At 36.8% G+C, this 9,726-nt stretch overlaps 1 protein-coding gene across 3 annotated transcripts in view; it reads left to right on the top strand.

The window, feature by feature from the left end:
* The first annotated feature begins 803 nt into the window (after positions 1-803).
* LOC127410360 (neurexin-2-like) overlaps positions 804-9,726 on the top strand; it is a 495,400-nt gene continuing 486,477 nt past the window's right edge. For 2 of the 3 annotated variants that reach the window (XM_051645582.1, XM_051645589.1), the window contains exon 1: positions 807-1,054. The gene's annotated coding sequence lies outside the window, so the exon portion shown is untranslated. Of the gene's footprint in view, positions 1,055-9,726 lie in introns of all 3 variants that reach the window. The other variant, XM_051645599.1, reaches the window with a different exon arrangement.

A 9,726-nucleotide genomic window follows, 5' to 3' on the forward strand; every position in this document is an offset into this window, starting at 1 on the left:
TTCAGTTTACACGCTTAAACGAAAGCGGCACAATTCTAGAACATTTTGACACAACTTAATTTCACTGCATTCCAGCCACTTAAATTTGTAAAGTGGAAGTTTACTCAATCCTTTTGAGTTGGCACTACATAAGTACATTTTGTGTTGTTAATATAGCATTGATGAAACTGGGCAGCATGCCTTACAGGATGGGGAAAACAAGTGTTGAAATTAAGTGCTATTTTATGCGTTTTTGAGCAGGATGAGATTATGAGATTTGTTCATGTTTAATGTTTTATGTTGGAGTTTTGGAGGTTATCACTTTGATGAAGAATGCAGTTGTGTCACTCTTTGATTTGAGTGTTGTTATAAGCAGTATTTATTACACTGACCGTGCAACAGTTTCACTGTTCTTACACTTGCTTACTTAGCATGTAATTGAACACATTAAGGTGGTGTGGTGGTGGTGTAGTGGACTAAAGCATATGAACTGGTAATCAGAAGGTTGCTGGTTTGATCCCCACAGTCACCACCATTGTGTCCTTGAGCAAGGCACTTAACTCCAGGTTTCTCCAGGGGGATTGTCCCTGTAATAAGTGCACTGTAAGTCGCTTTGGATAAAAGCATCTGCCAAATGCATAAATGTAAATGTGTTAGACACAATGTCTGGTGTGTAAGGTGTGTTTAAGCAGAAACTGTTTAACTGAGCACTTGTATTAAAATGAATTGGAGAATTTAGAATGGGCAACATCCCGCCTTACAGGTAAAAGAGTCAATCACCTTTTTGATTCAGACCTCACCTGTCAGTCAACTTGAGAACGTGCATGTGCATTCGCTGAACCAGTCTGAAAAATAGTGTTTTTAGCGTGATTTGAGCTAAAGAAGCACAATTTACGATATCATTGTTGTCAGATTTTACTGCTGATTTGATCGTAATCTTGACCAACTGTTTTGGAGATTTCCATCTTTCCCCATTCAGGTAGATAAGAGCTGCACTTGCATCCATAGAAAATATCTGCTCAAGAGCGTTCACAAGAGACTGACTTGCATTGAAAGGGACTTTGGTTTGTGTGAGGTAATTAACACGTTAGTAAAGTTCATTGTTCAGGTGTTCAGCGGGGAAATACACAACATACTATGACTGCATTATTTACATCAGTTCTTTATAGATATTTCTTTTTCTTTCTTTTTGTTTCTTTAATTTGTTCAATAAATAAATAAACCGAGTTATTGCATTGTTAATATCTTGCAGTATTATTTTTGTCTCGTCATAATTTTAACCACTTGATTATCATCATGATACGTCTTTTTTGTCTCATCTTCGTTATTGCGACAAAATCAAAAAATCCTTCGTCAACAAACACTTTCGTCATCAAATTTGTTGACGGGATTAACACTGCTTGAACCACTTTAATTATAATCTCATTTATCATTCAATATCATCAATCTGTAATTAATATGTAAAACCTTTTTCTGCTTCTGAAAGTATTTTTAAGGCCGTATGGACAGGGGGAATATAAATAACAAATAATATCACCTAATGTGTTTATGTGTCAATTCGTTTTTTAAGACTCATTTTAAGGACGTTGTAAGACTTCTGAATGTTTTGTATATTGAACGATCAACATTCACATTTAATGTGAGGACACTGGGTTCTGCTGCTCCTCTCAGTGGAAGTTCTCCATTTCTGAAGAAAATCGAGTGGAATTTAAAATGTGAATGGATTGTTGAGGAAATCCTCCTCACAGCTCCGTCTCTAGAGGGATTTCAGAGGTACTCCAGAGGCATTATGGGAGATGTGGTCCTTGGAAGTAAAGCGGATCATCCACTGCTTACTCCTGATCAAACCACTTTAACCTGAGAGAGAAACACAGAGAGAGACAGACAGATTCATGGAGACAGTTCTCTGGTGTTTTGAATTTTATCTGTAAAATAGAACTGTGAAATCAAAGTAAAATACTGAAGTTGTGCACTCGATTTATCTGAATGAATTGAGCTTGACAGACATCTGCAGTTCTGTTTTAAACTCTACTGATCATTTGTTGTCTTTGTTTCAAGTGGGACAATAATCACCGCAGTACCAGTAATTTGGTGCTTTACTATTCATGGTACAGGGAATTATTATTATCTTTCTGAAATACACATCTTAACGTCACATGTCTTTCTGGTATCGCTGTGTGCGTCATGTGAAAGTTAATGGATTTACCAGTGTTATGAGCTCTTGACATTAAAGTTGAAATACTGGACATTAATTTGACACAGACAAGATTAGTAAGTGATTTCATTGTAAAATATTTAATTACTTTTGAAACAGTTTGTATTTTGTTTTACAGAAGGGCTGCAACAAACGATTAATCTTCAATTATTTGCTTTGATTAATTGGATAAAAAAAAAAATCCTGTATATAAAATGTATGTGTTAATACATATAAATGATTGCATACCATACATTGTGTACAATAAATAAATAACCTGTTCAGAAGCAGCAGGACAATTTAAACTAGAGGTCGACTGATAGTGTATTTTGCCGATATGATAACCAAGGTGGTGGGAATGGCCAATAACCAGTTAATCGGCTTATAGTTTTTAAAATCGATTTATACAATGTCATTTTTTTTTTCTTATAGTCCAAAATTAATAAAATCCCAGATGCAGTTTTTTGTTCAACACACACACACACACACACACACACACACACACACACACACACACACACACACAAGATTTGGTGCATAAAGCAGGACTAAGTATAAACAAGCCCGAAACACGCTGGGGACTCTTATTTTGAAATTAAAAATGTATGGAAAAAAAAAAAAAAAAACTGTCTGCAACTTTCGACATAGTTCCAAAAAGCAACTATCGGCACCGATTAATCGGTAAAACCTATATATATCTGTCTACCTCTAATTTAAACCACTCAATTATAAATGATAAAAAAATTATATATATTTCTTGCATTATATGTAAGATTTCAATTATGGTTACATTTACAACTAAATTTGATGTCCAAAACGAATGTTTGCCAAACTACACAGTTAAATGGAAATGACTGCACACTCTTTCTCTGTTGCGATCGTTTTGATTGATGTGGATGCATGTGTTCGCTCACTCAGTGAAGTTTAATCGAGACTAATTTGTGTTATAGACAAACAACGAAATGGAAAAACTTCTCACAACACACATCGTTTCTCACATACGTTCTTAGACTCATCAGTGTGTAATTGGTTAAATATGATTATAAATTGTGTATAAAAGTAAATCATTAAATAATTAAATAATAATTGTATTTATAACCTCAGTGAGTAAGCTGAAGGCGACTGTGGCAAGGAACACAAAACTCCATAAGATGTTGATTAATGGAGAAAAATAATCTTGAGAGAAACCAGACTCACTGTGGGGGCCAGTTCCTCTCTGACTAACATCATGAATATAATGACAATATTACTTATGTATAGTGCAGGTTATGGTTTAAGATTAGTAAACTAAGTAAGTGTTGAGGGTCAGTGTTTAAACAAATTTTGTATGAACTGGAAGATTAATGACTAATGTCTTTGAAGTTCATCCTGGATTAACTGCAGAAGTTCACATAGATGCATTGTCTTTGTTAGTTGCCTGATGAAGGCTTTTGTTGGCAATTAATTGATAGTCTATGTATCCCATTATAAGAGTGTAGTCCATCATTAGACCGAGGTGATGCAGGCAGAGATTAGTGACGTGCATCGCAGTTCAACCGGACGGTAATTTCGGTGAGGTCCATCCTAAATCCAAGGTTCAGGCAGTGGCATATGAAGTATCCCATGTCTTATGGTTGGAGTTGGCATCAGTTTAACCTCTGTAGTCCATCGTAATAGACTGAAGTGATGTCTGGCTGACACCGGCTGCCTTTAGTCATCATCACTAAGAGACACCGAGCAGGAACAGAGCTGGATATGGCCAGATATCCCGAGGTTAGAATAGAATAGAATAATATTGAGTAGATGTAATTTAATTTATTGCAGAGTTATAGATCATGATGGATGTTTCTGGTTCTGGAAGACCTAACTAAAGCAGCCTAATTGTGAGTTGAAGGATAAATTATGTGTATGTCTGGCTAAATAGATGAGTCTTTAGTCTAGACTTAAACTGAGTGTGTCTGCATCTCAGTGTTAGGGAGACTATTCCATAGTTTAGGAGCCAAATATGAAAAGGATCTACCTGCTTTTGTGGATTTTGATATTCTAGGATCTATTAACAGGCCAGAATTTTGTGATCGTAATGAACATGATGGAATATAGCGTGTCAGAAGGTCACTTAAGTACTGTGGAGCTAGACCATTCAAAGATTTGTATGTAATTAACAGAAGTTTAAAATTAATACGAAATTGAACAGGTAGCCAATGTAACGATGATAAAATGGGGCTAATATGATCATATTTCTTGGTTCTAGTCAGCACTCTGGCAGCTGCATTTTGAACCAATTGAAGTTTATTTATTGATCTTGCTGGACATCCTCCCAGTAATGCATTACAATAATCTAGTCTTGAGGTCATGAACGCATGAATTAGTTTTTCGGCATCAGCAACAGAGAGCATGTGTCGTAATTTAGAAATATTTCTTAGCTGGAAGAATGCTGTTCTACAAACATTGGTAATTTGATTTTCAAAGGACAGATTGGTATCAAATATAAAACTCAAGTTCTTCACTGTAGAAGATGACGTAACAGTACATCCATCGAGAGTCAAATTATATTTTAGCGGCTTATTTTTAGAGGTTTTTAGTCCAATAATTATTACCTCTGTTTTGTCGGAATTGAGTAGCAGGAAATTTCTGGCCATCCAATCTTTGATTTCATTCATTTGGAGAATTGTAAATTTTCATTGGGTTTAGAAGAAATATAAAGTTGGGTATCGTCAGCATAACAGTGGAAACTTATTCCATGATTCCTGATAATATCTCCCAGGGGAAGCATGTATAAGGAGAAAAGCAGAGGCCCTAAAACTGATCCCTGTGTCACTCCATACTTAACTTTTGTTTGATTTGACAATTCCTCGTTTACACATACAAAGTGGTAGCAGTCTGATAAATATGACCTAAACCATGCTAATGCAAGTCTACTGATGCATAATTCTCCAGCCTATTCAAGAGAATGTCGTGATCTATGGTGTCGAAGGCAGCACTAAGATCTAAAAGCACAAGAAGAGAAATGCAGCTGCAATCAGATGATAAGAGCAAGTAATTTATAACTCTGATAAGTGCAGTCTCTGTACTGTGATGGGGCCAAAATCCTGACTGAAATTGTTCATATATACTGTTTCTCTGTAGAAATGAACATAGTTGGGAGGACACTACATTTTCTAGTATTTTCAACATAAATGGTAGATTTGAAATTGGTCTATAATTAGCCAGTTTTCCAGGATCAAGCTGTGGCTTCTTAATAAGTGGTTTGATAACTGCTATTTTAAAGTTTCTTGGGACATGTCCTAAGGATAGCGAGGAGTTAATAATATTAAGAAGAGGTTCTGAGATTACAGGGAATACCTCTTTTAAGAGCTTAGTTGGTATTGGATCTAACATACATGTTGTGGGTTTTGATGTTTCGATACTTTTTGTTAGCACTTCATGACGTATGACAGCGAAGGATTGAAGTTGCTCGTGAGGAAAATTATGAGACACTGTTTTCTGAGGTGCTGTGACAGATGATTGCATAATTTCAATTTTATTTCTGATTATTTCAATTTTATCAGTAAAGAAATTCATGAAGTTATTACTATTGTGCTGCGACGGAACATCTGGTTCAGTCGATGCTTTATTCCTAACCAATTTAGCCACAGTACTGAATAAACACCTAGGATTGTTGTGGTTATTTTCTATGAGTTTGCTAAAATATGCTGACCTGGCAGCTTTAGTGCCTGTCTGTAGCTACATACACTATCCTTCCATGCACTGCGAAATACCTCTAATTTTGTATTCTTCCACTTGCGCTCCATTTTCCAAGCTGCTCTCTTGGGAGCATGAGTGTGATCATTGTACCATGGTGCGGGTCTTTTTTCTTTAATTTTCTTTAATCGAAGGGGGGCGACACTATCAAGAGTGCTAGAGAAAACTGTATTTATATTTTCTGTTATTACATCAAGTTCTTCTAGACATTTTGGCTTACTGAGTATGTGAGACAATTCTGGAAGATTATTAGTGAAGCTATCTTTAGTGGTTGAAAGAATAGTTCTTCCTGAATGATAGCATGGTGTAGATTGAGTAACATTAGCTGATCACAGCATACAAGAGATGAGGTAATGATCTGAGATGTCATCGCTCTGCGACAGAATTTCTATAGTATCAACATCAACTCCATATGACAGAATTAAATATAGCGTATGATTATGATGATGAGTTGGTCCTGTCACTTTTTGTGTGACTGCAAGAGAGTTGAGAATATCGATAAATGCTAATCCCAATGTGTCATTTTCATTATCTATGTGAATGTTAAAGTCACCAACAATTAAACTCTATCCACAGTAACTTCTAGATCTGATAGAAAATTCACCAAGGAAATCTGAGTACAGCCCGGGTGATCTGTATACTGTAGCAAGGGCAAAAGACGACAGAGATTTTTTATTTATATCTGATGGTGTCATATTAAGCATTATTAGTTCAAAAGACTTAAACTTATATCCTGTCCTCTGAGTAACATCAAAAACTTCACTGTAAATTGTAGCAACACCTCCTCCTTGACCCTTCAGATGAGGCTCATGTTTATAACAATAACCTGGGGGAGTAGATTCATTTAAACTAATATATTCATCCGGTTTAAGCCAGGTTTCAGTCTAACAGAGCGCACCCAAACTATGATCTGTAATAATTTCATTTATAATTAGTGCTTTGGTTGAAAGAGATCTAATGTTTAGTAGCCCTACCTTTATATGATGTTCATCTTCATTTTCTTTGTTTTTGTCAAGTTTGACCTTAATCAATTTTTTTTCTAAATGTTTAGTGAGGGGTTTGTGTTTAGTAGTTCGGGGAACAGACACAATCTCTATATGATATCAAGATGTGTTGTAGTTTATGTGACCTGTGTGACATCTCAAGGCAGCTAGCAGACGTTCGGATTAGCCAGTTTGTCTGCTTCCTGACCTGGACCCCAGTTAGTCAAATACTATCACTATTAAGACTATGAGCCAAATTATTAGAGAGGAGAGAGGCACCTTCTCTGGAGGGATGGAGTCCGTCTCCCTTCAGCAGGTCAGGTCTACCCTAAAAACTCTTCCAATTGTCTATAAATCCTATTCTATTCTCCAGACACCACTCAGACATTCAGCTGTTCAGTGACACTAATCTACTATAAACCTCGTCACCACGACGAGCAGGGAGGGCATATTACAGTGTCTGACATCGTTTTTGCAAGTTCACACACGTCTTTAACATTATCTCTGGTGATCTCCGACTGGCGAAGCCAGACATTGTGTTAGTGCCAACATGAATAACAATTTTAGAAAATCTATGTTTAGCATTTGCCAGCATATTGTACATTTGATCTAATGTCAGATGCTCGAGCCCCGGAAATGCATTTAACAGTAGTGGCTGTAGTCTCTATTTCCACATTCCTTACAATAGAATCACCAATGTCCAAGGCTCTTTCAACATGATTCTCAGTGGGTGCATCACTGAGTGGGGAGAATCGATTGGATACTCTAACAGGAATGGGAGAGTGGTGTCGCTTTGCTGAGCGAGTATGCTGCCGAGACATCACCCAAATGCAAGCTGCGGGGGCTCTTCAGTCGGTACCAAAGTGTGTGTGTTGCTCGCTGTATTACCCGCATCCGAAACAGTATCTACCGGCTTCTCTTTCTCACTGACCTCCACTAGCGTTTAGATGCATGTCTCTAACTCATTAACCTTCTCCGTCAGCCTGACAAATTCCTTATATTTATCACATGTGAATCCCTCATTGCTGTCGAAAGAAGCTATAGTAAACATGTGGCATGCAATGCAGGAAGCAATAATATGAGCGGATGCCATGACTTACCGCAGTTGTTTGTTGTTGGTGTTGTTGTTATGATTGTTCTTTAGTTTTAGACAAGCGGAGAAAAAAAAGAAAGAAAAAACAGAGAAAACAGGTGTGCGGTAAAATACATGCAGTTGAAATGGCAGAAAAGCGGGGGAAAAAAACGAAGCACACTGTAAAATGGCAAAGGATAAAACAATGAAGAATAAGCAATGCTAAGCAGGCTAGCAAGCTACAAACACAGACTTGTGCACGTGATTTTGAATATATAACATTTACATTTATATTATAAAATATTTAAATTGTCAGTAAAATGTAAGTGCTGTGTGTCGTGTCTGGAATTCAAGGAGTGTGTATGATTCAAAATATGATTCAGATAAAATCATGTGAACTGTGTTCATTAAGTCATCATGATGCATCTATGTTCATTAAAACAAACCCTGCAGTGTGTTTAGACAAACGCTGATGGCCTTTAAACATTCAGTGTGGATCGGCATTCAACATCCGAGTGCGTGTGTGTGGATACTCAGCTAAAGTTTGAGGTCAAATCTGACAAAACCTCCCTTTGGGGACATTCTGGGACGTCATCAATTGGGAAAATGATTCATAGAATGCTTTTCTGAACTCTAAACATGCTAAAGTTTTATATGAGTGTTTGAGTCAGTCTGTAGTCACTATTTAAAATCTATAGAAGTCTATGATGTATGTGTGTGTGTGTGTGTGTGTGTGTCTTCAGTCATTTGTCTCTTAAAATCAGTCTGTCATATAATTCGTTTGTATTTCTAGTAGCTTTGCCTTCAGAAATCTAATTAAAATAAGACAGCAGAATAACTCGCACTGATATTGTGTCTTATGTCCCAGGACATATTTTTGTTTTATTTTCATTACATCTATGGATCTATGGATGTATGTGTGTGGGTCATTTGCCATTGTTGTTTTTTTTTTTTCTTGCCACTCATTCCTAACCCCTTGACTGGGAATGACGTAACAGGCGACAGACTGAGAAACATACACACACACACACACACACACACACACACACACACACACTGATATGAATGGTGTACTTTGGCCAGTAAACCTGAGAGGTAAATTCTAAGAGTGTTGAGCTGATTAAATGTGTCCACGCTCGCTGTGGGTGTTTAGCAGCTTGTAAACGTGTGTCGAATGGTTAGAGATGAGGTTTACAGCACGAATATCCTAATATTATTCCATTTAGAGTTTATTGGAGTCACCTTGCCGAGAGAGAGTGAGATGTTTGGCTTTACTACAGTAATCTTGCAAACTAATATACATATGAGAACTTGTGGACTTGTTAAACCAAACTCTGTGTGTGTGTGTGTGTGTGTGTGTGTGTGGATGTTTTGTATTAATTTCTTTAGTACCATCTATACAAGCATTCTCTGGGTCATTATTTGAAGGCGTTATTATTAGACCTGGTAAAACATAATATACTTCACTTATTTGGTCAACTTATTACCTCACCTTCATCAAAACAGTCATCATTTCTGGTCTTTCTTTTCCAGAACAATGTAGTCAGTGTTAAATTGTATATATGCAAGTCATGTTTAATAATTATAATAATAATTTTCTTTATTTATCACACATTATACATTTGCACATATACAGTGAAATTCTTTTTTTCACATATCCCAGTTAAGCTGGGGTCAGAGTGCAGGGTCAGCCATGATACAGCACCCCTGGAGCAGATAGGGTCAAGGGCCTTGCTCAAGGGCCCAACAGTAGCATCTTGGCAGTGCTGGGGCTTGAA

This window comes from Myxocyprinus asiaticus, chromosome 2 (assembly GCF_019703515.2).
Source record: "Myxocyprinus asiaticus isolate MX2 ecotype Aquarium Trade chromosome 2, UBuf_Myxa_2, whole genome shotgun sequence".
NCBI classification, from domain to species: Eukaryota; Metazoa; Chordata; class Actinopteri; order Cypriniformes; family Catostomidae; genus Myxocyprinus; species Myxocyprinus asiaticus.